The sequence below is a fragment of the Tenrec ecaudatus genome, chromosome 5 (genome assembly GCF_050624435.1).
Source record: "Tenrec ecaudatus isolate mTenEca1 chromosome 5, mTenEca1.hap1, whole genome shotgun sequence".
NCBI classification, from domain to species: Eukaryota; Metazoa; Chordata; class Mammalia; order Afrosoricida; family Tenrecidae; genus Tenrec; species Tenrec ecaudatus.
The window spans coordinates 93322569-93339350 of NC_134534.1; the positions used below are offsets into that span (position 1 = coordinate 93322569).

Consider the following 16782-nt stretch of genomic DNA (forward strand, 5'->3'; position numbering starts at 1 on the left):
TTTTTAGAGTATAAAACAAAGCTTATCAGGATTACCGGGGATGAAAGGGAAGGGAAGGAGGGCTAACAGCGATGGTGAAACCACATTGGTTAAGGGTATGGTTACACAACTGATGACTGCAATTACTGTCTATAAGTTAAACACCTATAAAAAAGTGAAGCGACAAAAGATGTGTGATAGATACAGTCTCACCTCAAGGGCAATAAATAAATCAAGAGCAGGTGCTGAAGCTAATTCTGTACAATCAAAAACCTCCTGGGATTTGGTTTCTTGGTTTGGAGGGTTAGGAGCATAGTTGCCTGGGAAACCCAGTTCACTGGCCTAAGAACATGTTTAGTGCCTCTCTTCCACCTAATAGCTTGGTGTGTAGTGCTGGAACCTTAAAACTCGCAAAGCGCCACCTAAGGTGCAACAATGGGTCTATTTTTGCTGGAGCAGCAAAGGAAGGAGAGTCGGGACTGGAAGGTGGATAGGAAATGTGTGACTTCTTGCCTTCCTGAACAATTGCTCCCTTTGCCATCAGACCGGAGAACTAGATGGTGTCAGGCTATCTTTAGTGAACATTTTAATCAAGGATTCTAAAGAAGAATCCTAATCAAAAGGAGAAAATGCAGGGCAGAATTGTAAATGCGTATAGACTCCAAACTTGATGGAGCCATAAGACTTTGCCATTAAATGGTGCACGTGGAAACTGAATTGGTGTGTCTTTTTGTATATTCTCAACAGCAACACAATTAAATGCAAACACGCTAAAAGTTAAAAAAGAAAAGAAAACCTAGAGCAATGGTTTCTTTCTAATGCAAATCAGCAATTGACCTCACGATTTTTGCATGTGTCCCCACAGAGGCATAAACAAAGGAACGTTGGGAAGATGCTTAAAGTGCAAAGTCTTTTCCCTCTGGATGAGGGGCGTCAGAAGAGTAGGAAACTCCAGAATGAACAGGGCATGTAAGCTTGTATGATCCAGTCTTGATACTTCTAGTTACAAATGCTAAAAGCTGCTCAAATAGGGTCTCAGCTGCTCAGTATAACAGACCCTGGGTTGTGCAAACACTGAAGTGTTTGACTACTGATAAAAATGTTGGTAGGTCAAATCCACCCAGAGACACTTCAGAGGAAAGGAGTGCTGACCTGCTTCTAAAAGATCACCACCTGGGCAAAGAGACACCTGATTGGTGGTGGTGCTCTTATATCAGTCAGGGGCAGAGCAGACTGGCAGCCCTTTGTTCATTCTAGCTTGATGCCTAGATCGTGGCCAGAGCTGTTTCATGCCTCGGACACATAAAAAAATAAAAGATCACCACCATTAAACACCCTAGAGAATTTAGTTCTACTCTGAAACATATAGGATCAACTACGGTAACCGGCTATATACACAATTACTTATGTGAACAGTGGATTTTAGAATTAAACAGTGGTATTGAGGGGCTCGATGTCCCCCTCCCGAGTGGGGATGGCCATGCTCCTGGGTGCTGAACAAGGCGATGGCGTGGGTGGTCTGGGCCTTGCATGCAGAGCGACTCACTCCAGTCTATGCACAGTAACTGCAGCAGTACCTGCACTGTGTCATTTGTTTTTTTCTTTTTTACTTCTGCTTCAATGAAAACTCAGTTTTCCTCTTTTTAGCTACAGTTGCAAGGAAGTTTGTTTCCTTAATATGCAGCGGCAAACCTACATATTAAAAGCTGTAGTCTTTTCTTTTCAGGTTATGTCATTTTCAACACAGATTATTAATAGGCCTCCCTCCAATCTTATTTCAAAATTTTTTATTGGAAATTAGGTGGGGGGGTTTCATTTCAGATTACTAATTTTGTATTTAAAATTTTATTTTATTTTTACAAATCATTTTATTAGGGCCTCTTACCACTCTTATAGCAATCCATACATCAGTCGTGTCGAGCACATTTGTACATTTGTTGCCATCATCATTTTCAAACATTTTCTTTCTACCTGAGCCTTTGGTATCAGCTCCTCTTTTTTCCCTCCTTCCCCCACCCACCCACCTTCTTGAACCCTTGATAAATTATTGTTATTTTTATATCTCACACCGTCCGCTGTCTCCCTTCACCTACGTTTCTGCTGTTCCTCTCTGTCAGGAGATGAGGGAGGGTGGGTTATGTATCAATCACCACGGCTGGTGTCCCCTATCTCCCCCTACCTTTCCCTTACCATCATGGTATAGCTACTCCCGTTATTGTTCCTGAGGGGTGTATCTGTCCTGGATTCCACATGTCCAGAGTTCTTATCTGTACGTGTACATTCCCAGTGGTTTGAGGTAGCACCATACTGCTTTCCACAGTGGTTGCACGGTTTTAAAGTCCGACCAGCAGTGTATGAGAGTTTCAACCTCTCTGAACGCTCTTCAGAATTTATTCTTTTCTGTTTCCTTGAAGTTTACAGTCAATGCTGGTGTAAAATGATACCTTATTTCAGCTAGTATTTACGACTCTCTAATGGCTAGTGACTATGTTTGTTGTGTATTATGTTTGTTGGCTGCCTAAATGCCTTCTTTGGTAAATTGACTACTCATTTTTTAATTGAATTATTCATCCTTTACTTGTTGAGTTGTTGCAGTTTCCTCAGACTTTAGAGATTATTCCCTTGTCCATGATAGCATTGCCAAATTTCTTTGCCTAGAGTAGATTCTCTTTTACTCTTTGGATGAAATCTCCCAATGTCTTATTTTTAGAAGGCCTCAATCATCTATTTTGTCTTCTGCTATGTGTCTGTGTGTGTATTTAGTTATGTTGGAGAGTATGTTTATAATCCCTTCAGTTTGTCCCCATTTTCTTACAGATGATCTTTATAGTTTTAGGATTCGACTTTAAATATTTAATCTATCTTGAGTAAATTTTTATATATAGGGGGAGGTATTGTTTCATTCTTCTCCAAATGGAAATTCAGTTCTGTCTACTGTTTGCTGAAGGGACTATCCCTTCCTCATTTGATGTATTTCGGCTCTTTGTTGAAGATCAGTTGCCTGTAGGTAGATGGATTTATTTCTGGGTTCTCTATTCTGTTCCAATGGTCTATATCTACAATTGGGTCAAGCCTACTCTTTCGACTACTGTGACTGTGTAATAGGTTTTAAAATCAGGAGTAAAAGGTTGTGAAATGTATTCTTATTATGTATCGCTTTGCTTATCCTTGCTGTTGTTCCTGTCCATATAACACTGGTGATTCACTTTTCACTTTATTTAAAGAATGCTGCTGGGATCTGGATCAGAACTGCATTGTGTATATGGACTGCTTTCAGTAGTATTGACATTATCCCAAGGACAAGCAATTTGAAAACACAACCCCTCCTCAGGGGAAAGATGAGGCTTTCTACTCCCATAAAGGGTTACCATCTTAGAAACTCACAAGGGTTGTTTCTCTTGGTCCTATAGGGTCACCATGTGCCAGCATTGACTTGAAGGCAGTGAGGTGAGGGTAGTTTGAGAAGATGGTTTTTAATAGCTCAATAGGTTTTAACTTATAGAGCATGCTTTGTGAAAAATATAGTGTATTCTAAAGAATGTTTCATGTGCACTAGAAAAAATATATAATGCTGTTGTTAGGATAAGTGTTTTTATATGTGTAGGAGGTCAGGGTGATTAATGGTGTTGTCTAGTTCCTTTGTGTCCTTATTGAGTTTCTATGAAGGGCAGTATCTTTTGATTCTTTGTCCAAAAAATTCCCCTTAGTAATTTTTATACAACTGATCTTATTTTTACAGATTTATTTAATGTACCCTATCTGGGGATATCTTTATTTTGTCCTCATATTTCAGGGATAACATTGGTGACTACAAGCTTCTTGGTTGGCACTCTTTTTCTTTTGAGCATACTATATTTGTCAGTCTATTGCCTTCTTGCCTGCATGCTTTCTGCTGAAAAACCCAAGTTTATTCTTATTAGTTACTCTTTGTCCTCTTTTCTCCTTAACTACTTTAAGGATTCTCTCCTTGTCTAGATACTGGAAAACTTGACTATGATATGTTGTGGTAATTTTCTCTTTGACAGTATCAGGGAATGTTCTTCCATCAGTTCTTGTATTATTTTCTATAAAGATTTTTGTTTTTCCTGATCTTGAAAACCAATGAGATGTAAGTTGTTGCTCTTGATAGTGTCCCATATTAATTCTTGAGTTTTCATCAGAATTTTGTGCTCATTTTGTTGATTGTTCCTCTCAGACAGAGTTGAGAGATTTGTCTTCAAATGCTCTAATTCAGCTTTCCATTGCTTAATTCTACTGCTGTGCTCCTTTAAAGTGTTGATTAATTCCATTAGCAAAGTTTTGGGTTAATCTTCTGGATGCCTGTTTATTATTGTAAACTTTCTAATGTTTCTGTTTCCTCCATAGTTTTCTCAATCTTTCCCTTTATCTCTTGAAAGTACCTAAGCATCATTCTTCAGAATGTCTTTTCTTTTTGGAAAAAAATAGTTTTATAGCGTGTTATTTCTTCTCTGATGGTTCCAATGCCATTTATCCCTCAGGAAGGCTCTTTCACTCTGTGCGTTGGTCCATTGTTTGCACCAGCTTTTACTGCTTCTTTGAATGGACTAATAGTGTCTGCTGTCTCCACAACATCTTGATGTAGCTGTTCTGGGTGGGAGTGCAGCTAAATTGTGTGGGGATAATTGACTCTGTCCAGTATGGGAGAATAAAAATAACAACACAAAAAGAAAAACGCAGTGCTGTTTGGATGGGTTCCCCTCCTACTCTCAAATAACAAAGAGAGGCACGTGGTTGAAGTTCCTTTGGCACTATTTTGGAGGGCTTTGACCTCAGAGAACTCGTGGGGGGGCAGGGAATGGAGGGGGGGATGTAGAGTTGGTGACCCTTCCATGAAGTTCTGCAGATCTGTTCTGTTCGCCTCAGGCAAGAGACAGCAGTCAGCTGTGAAAGAGGGTGAGCTGACCACACCCTGGCTGAGTAGTAAAGGCTATAAAAAGAAAAGGGAAATGTTCCACTCCCTCACAGGTTCTAGCCCCAGTCAACTCATAACAACTCTCCTACGGATACTTGGGACTCCTGGGGAAGCAAGGCTGCTCTAGCCCTCCCTTCGCCCTCCTCATCGGCAGTGCAGTGGGGTGTTTCCTTCTTCTGCCCAAACCCACAGGCTTTCGATGTAGATTTAGAAATGAGGGAGTAAGTTGGCCACGCCCTAGCTGATAGCTCCAATGGTTCTGAAAATAATGAAAGCTACGAAAAGGAAACGGGATAGAAATATACCCCACACCAACTGCCCCTCTGAGCCCTCAGGACCCCAAAGGGAAAAGGACCTCGCTCTCGCTTGGGTGCTGCAGACATTCTGCGGCAGGTGACGCCCCTTCATTTGCCTGGACAAACAGGCTTTTACAGGTTTAGGGAAGAAAGAATGAACCAGTCACACTGTGGTTGACAGCAACGACAGCTTCATGAGGAATAAAAGATGCAAAAACATTCTTTTCCATATAGTTGACTTATTAGTAATATCTTCTCAGCATACGAATTGAATGTATATGGTATATTGAATGTATACCACATGGGCACATACCTTTTTTTATTTTAAATTGTGTAGCCTCCCCATTTTCTATTAAACCATTAAGCCTTTGTAAATCTATCATCTATGTAGATTTTGGTGTCAGCAGGTGGTCCTGGAACCAATCCCCCATAATACTGAGGGAAAACTGTATACACCATAGTGGAATATCATTCAGTCATAAATATAAATTAAATTCCCAGACATGCTCTAACGTGGATGAGCCTGGAAATATATGCTATGAGAAATAAAAAGACGGACATCATGCTAACAGAGAATCAGAGCAGCGTACAAATCTAAAAGGATCCAAGTTGAAATTCAGAGTACAGAGAGATGAGGGAGAAGGGAAAGAGAATATTAAGTAAAATTCTAACCAGGTAAGCGCTGTGCCGGCAAATTTCATTTTATATCACTCTTATCAGGGCAACTAGATATAGTGACTCTACATCTAGTTGTCAGCACACAAATTAGAGAACTAGTCGCTAAAGAAATGGTCAATCTGGCTACTAAAGTATATTGAGCGCATAGGGTAGTTTCTGGTGAATTACCAAAAAGCCCTCTTCACTTCAGAGATGGGGAGATTACTCAGGCTGTCCATCTACAAAATCTCAAATATATTATTAAGCTGAAATCAACAACAACCCACCAGGCTATTATTAAACTGATGTCAGACAGCCAATAGCAGCCTGTTCCTACCCCCTCACTGTCAGCTTTCCTAGACAATTTTTAAAAGTTCAAATCTTGGTAAAAAGATTAACAAGTTAAAATAACAATAATAACCAAACTGAATTTGTTTAATGAGTGGAATATCTAAATGTATTTTATATTAAATTTTAATTAAATATTAATATTTTCACATACTACTGTCATAGAAAGTACAGTAAAACTGCATTGCATGTATGAAACCAGATCAGAATAGTATAAGAAAGATAATTTTAAAACATCAAGGAAGCACTTTGTTCTATTTATTTATTTTAAGGAAGCGCTTTGTTTCATTTATTTATTTTAAGGAAGCGCTTTGTAATGAATAGTAATGAATAAAAGTGTCAGTATTGCATAGCCTATAATAGCACTCCTACTCACAAAGCATATATAAGAGTGGAGGGCATGATCACCCAACAAAAGCATAGTTGGAAATAAAATTAAATGTCAATTTTGAAAGTACTAAAATAGTACAAAAATTCATTTTCAATGCAGAGCTTAATTTGCTGATCAAAAAGGCAGAAAACAAAACAAAAAACTAACTAACTACCAAACCAAGCTCATTGACATCAAGGAATATCTGGCTCATAGTGATCTTGTAGGCCAGAGTAGGACTGTTCCTGTGGGTTTCCAAACCTGTAAATCTCTACGGGCCTGACAGAATGCCTCGCAGTGCCTCCTAAAATGAATCTACCGATGAGATAAAAAATAACAATAATAATTACATCCAAACACAAGAATGCTACATGGAGAAACTGAAAAACTGCTGCACACTGTACAGCAGCAATATTCAATGCCAGGGTGTTTACATATTCATCAGGAAAGAAGGCATGACCTGCAATATCACCTACAGCCAATTTAGTGTCAATAAAAGACAGGTGCAAGACAAAAGAACATGTGAGACAAGTGGAAAGAAATTATAAATCTAACAAAACTATTAAACAATAAAATCCACTAACCAGAGACTCTATAAACACAAATCAAGTATAGAGATGGGATGGTAAAACGTATGGTGGTGAGCAGCAAATATATTGAAGTCTGAAACTAAAAAAAAATGTAGATGTGCTTAGATTTAAAATACAAATAGATGACTATGTCATGAAGCAAATCTCAATAAATGAAAAGCTATACATATATATGTGATCATTGCTAAAAGTGACAAAAGCAACCAAATGTACAAAACAATAAGTTTAAACTATTTCCAACTTCTGAACCATAGATAATCTAAAAGACTCTCAAAAGCGCACTGCTTGGAGAAAGAGGAGGAAGGGGCACAGCTACTAGGGAGTGCTCAAGGCTCTGTGGCCTCTCCCCTCCACACACAAAATATCCAAGGATGGCATGCAGAAAAACAAGTGAGCATTAACCATATTTTCTGAAATAGAAAATGCTCTAGAATTGCCAGAAAAATAATTCAGAGGAATGATCCTCGGAGACTTCAAATAGATAAAGAAAGAGATCAGGAGAATGATTGGGGGGAGTAATAAAAACCTTAAAAAATAGAAATCCAAGAGATTAATAATAAGATAAGAGAACTAGATAATGCTTTAAAAGAGCAGAGAACAGTACAACTCAGTGGAAGGCTGGATTGGTGATCTTGAAGACAAATCCCTCAACTACAATCAACAAGAGGAACAACCAACAAAAAAAGAGCACAGGAATCTGAAGATCTGCCAAGAGTTCTGGGCGACATTGTCCAGAGGAACAACTGACATCTCATTGGTACTCAAAACAGGAAGAGAGAAAAAAAATCCACTGAGAAAATACTATCAGAAATCCTTAAATAAAACTTCCCTAATAGCAAAACAGAGGAGAAAATTATTCAAGAAACTGACAGAACCTCAAATAAAATTGACTCCCAAAAAAACCTCACAACATCTCATAGTGAAGCTTTCAAATATCAAAGACAAGGCGAGACCCTCGAGAGCAGCCAGGAAGAAACAGATGGTCACCTACAAAGAAAGACTAAGAAGAATAAGCTCAGATAGCTCAGCAGAAGTTCTGCAGGCAAGAAGTCAATGAAGATTTCTGGTCTTCAAAATGGCTGCTGAGATATACACAAAAATGAATTCCTGTATAACAACCAGATAAAAGTCAACACAAAAGAAATATCAAGTCGCATGCATTCTTGAAAAACAACTTGAAGTTAGTAAACTGGAGTCTCCATATTTCAGACACTGTGGGAGCAGAATAAAAGAGGAGGAAGGTATAAGAGTGCTCATGAAGCGAGTGTCCAATGTTCTATCCTGTGCCCGGCCACCCGCCCCACTCCATGACTCAGGACCCCGGTCACTTGGAAAACTGCCCACCTCCCCCCAAACAGTCCACTCCACGAGGCTGAAAAAGAAATCAAGAAAATACTGCCATTTACAATAGGAAGAATTAAAATAAAAACTAACTTGAGGGGGTAACGTCCTTTAAAAGAAAAATACAGAACATTATTACTACAAGAAATACATAAGTGGAAGGAAATAGTAAGTTCATGAATAGGAATATTTAATATTGTCCAAATATTAACATGATCCAAAGTAATCTGTAAATAAAGTGTAATTCTGAACCAGATCCCAACTGAATTATTTAAAGAAATGAGAAACTAAGGTCAAATTATAAGGGAAGAGATTTTGGATAAGTGAAATGAGTCATGAACAAAGGACTCTGGGATTGCTGGCTTGGTAAACACTGAAGCCAGCCTCTTGAAAATCCTGGCACACGACTGTACTCGAACATAATTCTGAGACATGGTGGCCTCGAGTACCAGCCCAGATAAAACTGAAAGAAAGGATGTAGGAGACCCAAAGACAGATGAAATTAATTAATCATTATAAAGTTGCATGTCCATCGGCAGAGCAGCAACCCTTTCGCCTTTGAAAGTGCCACTTAAAAGCTAGAAACATCCCCCTAGACAAATGTCCCTTCTCAACTCATGAAAGTAGCCTCATGAAAAGAAAGCCTCGCTTCTTTTGAGTTGACTCAATGCTTTCATAAAACTGTAGCTTAATTCTTTTCCGCGGTGGCTGTTGCTGCGCGCTCGTGCGCACGCTCCCACGGCTTGTCTCTGAATGCTAACAAGCCCACGGGTGTGGGGCGTGTTAGTTTCCGCAAGGATGATAGCCCAGGTACAGCGCTTCACAATGCGCACTCGCATGTCCATCACAGCACTGGCTACTACAGCAGGAAGCGGGAAACTACTCATGTTCCTACGTAGAAGAATGGCTAAAGCAACTTTGGCACAGACACACAATAGATAGAACACCACACACTATTAAACACAATGATGAAGCCAGTTAGTACTTCATGTTATGGATGGACTGAGCGAAAATATGGATGGACTCAATCACAAAATCACAAATATTTTATGAAACCACTGATAAAAGGAAAAGAAATCAAGATACAGACTTTCATCTACAGGGCACAGACTTTGGAGGTTACGGAGGGAGAGCGAGGAAATGAGCAAAGATGAAATGGTTTGCCAGGTATTAAATGGGTTGAGGGGTTTTATAACCCACCAGAGGGAAAAGAGAAATCAAAAGAGGTAGGGTATGGTGACTTAAATCGTGGAACACAAAATTGATGGTAGGAAAGGTAAACCCCTACCTAATTCACAACGTAAAAATATTTATTAAAAAATACTTTATTAGTGAAAGGAATGCACTTTGGTAATTACCAAGAGCTGGAGAAGCCAAGCAAGAGAGATGAAGCAATAGGCTAGATATTAATTTTGGAGAAGGGAGGATAGTAAACCACAAGAAGAGAAATCAAAGGGCAGGATAGGGTAAGCTATTTGGAGGCTTGATAAAAAGTTTAAACTGTTAAATACAAAATCTGAAATGTAATCCCCCACCTAATTAATACAATATTTAATTAAAGAAAAGATCAGAAGAGGGTAAATTAGAACGAGAGAAATGGAAATGGGAAACAAAGGGAGGAAGTGAAGTCTGTGATGTTCATCGCAATGGATACATTGAAGCAAAGTTTGTACGACTCATTGAATGTAAAACTGATAATCGGCTCTGAAAACTAAGTCACACTCAGATGATAAGAAAAAGAGGCAAAAAAGCACAATGTTTAACCATTCAATGATCTATGATGTTTTATTATTTTTTCCTTAACTATCATTTTTAAAGTTCACCAGCATCTTGTAATTTCGGGGATTTTTTTGTTTTGTTAAATTCAAGTAAACTAAAAAAATTCAAGTAAACTTTTAAACAATCTGTTAATTTTTTCAAACTTTTGTCCAAAATGTATCTTATTATCTATCCACCCACACATACATTTTTAATCTGTATTATTACAAAGAGACCTGAAATAACATACACCAATGTCACTAATGGTTATTTTGTTTCTGTAGGAATTATGGAGATATATTAATATACTTTTCTTTATCACTTGTAACTTTTAATAATGGGTATTAATCATGTAAATAAAAGCAACAAAGTTACTATTCTTAAGAAAAAGAGCCTCTTGGGAACACAAATGGCAGAAGAGATTAGTAGGTTAGGAAGGTTGGTTAAGAGATTAGTAGGTTAGGAAGGTTGGTTAAGAGATTAGTAGGTTAGGAAGGTTGGTTAAGAGATTAGTAGGTTAGGAAGGTTGGTTAAGAGATTAGTAGGTTAGGAAGGTTGGTTAAGAGATTAGTAGGTTAGGTAGGATGGTTAAAAGATTAGTAGGTTAGGAAGGTTGGTTAAGAGATTAGTAGGTTAGGAAGGTTGGTTAAGAGATTAGTAGGTTAGGAAGGTTGGTTAAGAGATTAGTAGGTTAGGAAGGTTGGTTAAGAGATTAGTAGGTTAGGAAGGTTGGTTAAAAGATTAGTAGGTTAGGAAGGTTGGTTAAGAGATTAGTAGGTTAGGAAGGTTGGTTAAGAGATTAGTAGGTTAGGAAGGTTGGTTAAGAGATTAGTAGGTTAGGTAGTAGAATGGTAGGTTAGTGTATGGTTGTATTGCTTCTTTTCTTTATAAGCTCTCTGTTTCTTAAAGTATTCGTATAAAACTTTAAATTATAAAATAAAATATTCTATGTAAAGAAATATTAGGGAGTAAATATTATATTTAGTCTAGTATTTAAATCATATAAATGAACAGAATAGAATAAAATTTAAATATAAATTTTGGTCCTTAAAGAGGATAATTGAGTTTTTAAGCACCAATTTATTATCTATAGCAGAATAGTCCCAGTAACACTGGTTTTCACACAATTTAGTTCACATAGAAGTTGGCTACATTGAGAATTTTCTAGAAAATGTTACATCAACTAAAATATATATGGAGATATTCAAACAATTTAATTTTTAAAGAATGACAAACTTTTAAAAAGTAAAGCAGATACGTCACTCAGATATCTCTAACACTCATTCATTTATTTATTTATACATATATACAAAGGTCTTCAAACGTTCATGGGAAAATCCCTCACATTTTAATTTCATGAACATTTTTTTTCTTTATGGAACATTTCACGAATTTGCATGTCATCCTTGCGCAGGGGCCATGTTAATCTTCTCTGTATCGTGCCAATTTTAGTATATGTGCTGCCGAAGCGAGCTCTCCATGAACTTTTTAAGGCCCTCTCAGTGTAAGTGCATGTGTGTGTGCTTTCCAACCCCATGGGAAGTTGTGTTGATCCGGGCATCTTTAAGACTACAACTGGTGCTAATGGACTCAGAGACTTTGCAAGTGGAAGCCATATGCAACACAGGCTCTTTAAGATGACTCTCAGGCATAGGCTAACTCGGAGGGTAGAATTACTGCTTCAACTCAAGAACCCAACATTCATTTCCTTTAGTAGCTATGATTGTCCCATGTGTAACATGCTTTCCCAGTTCTTAGAATCCAGAAGAAAACAAGAAAGGCTGGGACCTATTCCATGGATGGGGTAGTAGTAGGACCTGTCCCTAGGAAAAATAATAACACCACCATTGTAGCAAATGTAAATTATGTTACTGACTAACTATCCCTATAATCCAAAGGAAATGACTCCCACTATTTCACCATTGAAAATAACATTCTTTTGAGGAAATCATATTAAGCAAATCAACAAGGTTTGGACTACATAATTCTATATGAAGATTGCAAAAAGTCAAAAAATTCTAAATGAAGAACAATGTCAAAGGAACAAAATATCCATATTAAAATCATTTAGTATTACATTATTTTTCCCTTCTACATAAGAATTCGACTTTTGATTATCTCTCTAGCCTTGTTACAGGATAACCTGAAAAGGTAGCCTATCAATTATATTGTTAAACAGTATTGCTTATGGTAAAAACTATCTCTAATATTTAATTTCCACTTGGACTGGAAGACCTATGTTGTTGTTAGTTGATATGATGTTGGCTCCTAACTCTTGGTGACCCTATGTATACTGGAACAAAATGTTCCCCAGTCCTGTGCATTCTGTGCCATTTTGGGATCGTTGTAGATCAGACCATTGTCATCCACAGATTTTAATTAACTGATTTTAGGAAGTAGATTATAACAATCTCCACTGTGGGAGAATTATAAACACCTGACAAGAGATGATGCATTGGACTGGTTTCTTACAAGGACTCTGAATGCTATGTCTATGGGGATATTTGGAGCCAAGTGGTTCCTGGGGCAGACTTCCATGTTGACCTTTCCCAGAGCTGTAAGGACAACAGCAAAGACCTCTACTGAAGGATGATTCCTAATGTTATTCTGTTGGGAAGCTGGAATTCCTGTACCCAGAATGAGCTGGGACCATCCCCGTGGTCTCTAAAGGGTAAAGCCCACACTAGTGTATTTGAACACAAATTAGTTCACATAGAGTTTGGCTATGATGAGCACTTTCTATAAAAAAGTACACCAAAAGGCATGTACATATGTAAATATATTTATATATAAGGATGGGGAAATAGATCTATGTGCGTATATTTTAGGCTTATTGTTAAGGTAGCAGATGGACATTGGGCCTCCACTCAAGTACTCCCTCAAAGCAAGAATATTTTGTTCTATTAAACTGGCATTCCATGATGCTCACCTTCCCGACACGATTGCTAAAGACAAAGCAGGTGCATATGCAAATGTGGTGAAGAAAGCTGATGGTGCTGGCTATCAAAAGATATAGCATCTGAGGTCTTAAAGGCTTGCAGTTAAAAAAGCAGCCATCTAACTCAGAAGCAACAAAGCCCACATAGAAGAAGCACACCAGCCTGTGTGATCATGAGGTGTCGAAGAGATCAGGTATCACACATCAAACAACAAAAGATCATATTATTGTGTGTTCACCTTCCCACTACGATCACTGAAGACAAATGGGTGCATAAGCAAAAGTGGTGAAGAAAGCTGATGGTGCCCGGCTATCAAAAGATATAGTGTCTGGGGTTTTAAAGGCTTGAAGGTAAACAAGCAGCCATCTAGCTCAGAAGCAACAAAGCCCACATGGAGGAAACACACCAGCCTGTGCGATCACAAGGCATCAAAGGGATCAGGAATCAGGCAGCAAAGAACAAAAAATAAAATCATTGTGAATGCGGGGGAGTGCAGATTGGGGACCCAAAGCCCATCTGTAGGCAACTGGACATCCCCTTATGGAAGGGTCACGGGGAGAAGATGAACCAGTCAGGGTGCAGCGTAGCAACGATGAAACATACAACTTTCCTCTAGTTCCTAAATGCTTCCCTCCCCTCCCCCCACTATCATAATCTCAATTCTACCTTACAAATCTGGCTAGGCCAGAGGATGTACACTGGTACAGATAGGGACTGGAAACACAGGGAATCCAGGACAGATGATCCCTTTAGGATCATTGGTGAGAGTGACGATACTGGAGAGTGGAGAGAAGGTGGGGTAGAAAGGGGGAACTGATTACAAGGATCTATATACAACCTCCTCCCTGGGGGATGGACAACAGAAAAGTGGGTGAAGGGAGATGTTGGACAGTGTAAGATATGACAAAATAATAATAATTTATAGATTATCAAGGGTTCTTGGGGGGGAGCGGGGAGATAGGGGTAAAAAATGAGGAGTTGATACCAAGGGCTCAAGTAGAAAGCAAATCTTTTGATAATGGTGATGACAACAAATGTACAAATGTGCGTGACACAACGGACAGATGTATGGATTGTGATAAGAGTTGTACGAGCCCCCAATAAAATGATATTTTAAGTTAAAAATATATATAATATAAAAATATTACATCAACTAAAATATATGTGGTTATTTTAAAAGTTTAATTTTCATAAAATGGCAAAAATCTATAAAATAAGGCAAATGCCACAAGCAGTTGCCCTAACTGCTTATTCATTGCATCCCTAGGGCTCTGTTTAAGCTGGAACCCAAATCCTACTTTTAAAGTCAATTCTGACGCAGTGTGACCCTAATCAGGGTTGCTAAATCTATAAATCTTTAAAGAGACCAATAACCTCTACTTTTTCCCATGGAGCTGCTGATAGGTTTGAACCACCAACCTTGTAGTTAGTAGTTGAATGCCTCCATGATAGCACCACCAGGGCTCATTTTAGACTAGTACAATCATTCTCAACTCAGGCTGCAGTTAGATCACCTGAGTACTATTTTTAAAGTGCAGGTAACAGAGTCCCAGTCATATCTGTCTATACATGTGAGCCTCCAAAAGTTCTTGGGAGTTCCATTATCTTTTCATTTTATTTCTCCATAAACTTTTTGCAGGACTCTCATAAAACCCAGAGTTGGGCCCAGGCATGAGTTTGTTTGTGTTTTGTAAGTATTCCAGGTGATTCTTGTGGGTAGCCAAAATAAAGAATTACTATTCTAGAATCGTTTCCTCTATATTAAAGGTGCAGGGTTGCAAAACTGAATCAAACAGAGCTGACCACTTAAGTGAAGTCCCATATGGAAGGTTTTGTTGTTGTTGTTGTTGTTGTTGCTGTTGTTGTTAGATGCCATTAAGTCAGTTCTGACTCAAATGGAGATTTTGGGAAAAAGTAAAACACAGAGAAAATAATTTGAAATCTTACATAGAATTCTAATGATGTCATATTAAAGGCATCATTTTTCACTAAATAAATTTCCCCTAATAGCTGGCCCCAATCCGAGGTACATGGACCCCCTCCCCAGAAGAATGCACTATAAAGGACAGCATTGAAAATAAAGCCTAATTCATGGAGGTCTAGACAAAGACATGTACATGCAAATATATATAGGAGGATGGGGAAATAGATCTATGTGTCTATATTTATAGGTCAAGTATTAAGGTGGCGGAAGGACCTTGGGCCTCTACTCAAACACTCCCTCAATGCATGAATACCTTCTTTTATTAAATTGGAACTCTATGATGCTCACTCTCCCGACACAACAGCTGGAGCCAAAGTGGGTGAACAAGTAAATGTGGTGAAGAAAGCTGATGGTGCCTGGCTATCAAAAGAGATAGTGACTGGGGTCTTAAAGGCTTGAAGATAAACAAGCGGCCATCTAGCTCAGAAGCAACAAAGTCCACATGGAAGAACACACCAGCCTGTGTGATCGAGTGGTCCCAAAGGGATCAGTTACCAGGCATCAAAGAACAAAAAATCATATCATTGACTGCACACCTCCATGATAGGATCGCTGATGACAAATGGGTGCATAAGCAAATGTGGTGAAGAAAGCTGATGGTGCCTGGCTATCAAAAGAGATAGTGTCTGGGGTCTTAAAGGCTTGAAGGCGAACAAGCGGCCATCTAGCTCAGAAGCAAATAAGCCCACATGGAAGAAGCACACCGGCCAGTGCGATCACGAGGTGCCCAAGGGACCAGGTATAAGGCATCATGCAAAAAAAAAAAAAAAGATATAAGTGTGTGTATGCATGTGTATATATGTGTATATGTATATATGTATGTATATATATGTGTATATATATATCATATTAAATGAAGGGGGAAGTGCAGAGTGGAGACCCAAGGCCCAGGTGTCGACCAGTGGAGATCCCCTCATAGAGGGGTTTAGGAGAGGAGATGGGTTAATTAGGGTGTGAGGTAGTATCGATGAAGAACACAGCTTTCCCCCGGATCCTGGATGCTTCCTCCCCCCAACTACCATGACCCGAATTCTACCTTGCAGGGCTGGATAGGACAGAGGCTGTGCACTGGTGCATATGAGGGTTGGAGGTACAGGGAATCCAGAGTGGATGATACCTTCAGGACCAAGGGTGTGAGGGACGATGCTGGGAGAGTGGAGGGTGAGTGGGTTGGAAAGGGGGAACTGATTGCAGGCATCCGCGTGTGACCTCTTCCCTGGGGGAGGGACAGCAGAGGGGGTGGGAAGGGAGACTCCGGATAGGGCAAGATATGACAAAATAACGATGTATAAATTACCAGGGGCATATGAGGGGGGGGGAATGGGGAGGGAGGGGGGGGGGGGGAAAAGAGGACCTGATGCAGGGGGCTTGGGAGGAGAGCAAATGCCTTGAGAATGATTGGGGCAGGGAATGTATGGATGTGCTTTATACAATTGATGTATGTATATGTATGGATTGTGGTAGGAGTTGTATGAGTCCCTAATAAAATGTAAAAGAAGAAAAGAGGAAAAAAATGATTAGGGCAAAGATTGTACAGATGTGCTTTATACAATTGATGTATGTATATGCATGAACTGTGAGGAGAAT

The 16782-nt window shown here is 39.0% G+C and overlaps 2 non-coding genes across 2 annotated transcripts; one reads left to right on the forward strand and one right to left on the reverse strand.

Annotated features, from left to right (window-relative positions):
* Positions 1-1142: 1142 nt before the first annotated feature.
* LOC142449704 (small nucleolar RNA SNORA48) lies at positions 1143-1285 on the forward strand. The gene has a single exon (XR_012784823.1). It is a non-coding gene; the product is annotated as a small nucleolar RNA SNORA48 (small nucleolar RNA).
* A 10356-nt stretch (positions 1286-11641) lies between these two features.
* Positions 11642-11748, reverse strand: LOC142449493 (U6 spliceosomal RNA). The gene has a single exon (XR_012784653.1). It is a non-coding gene; the product is annotated as a U6 spliceosomal RNA (small nuclear RNA).
* Positions 11749-16782: the final 5034 nt, after the last annotated feature.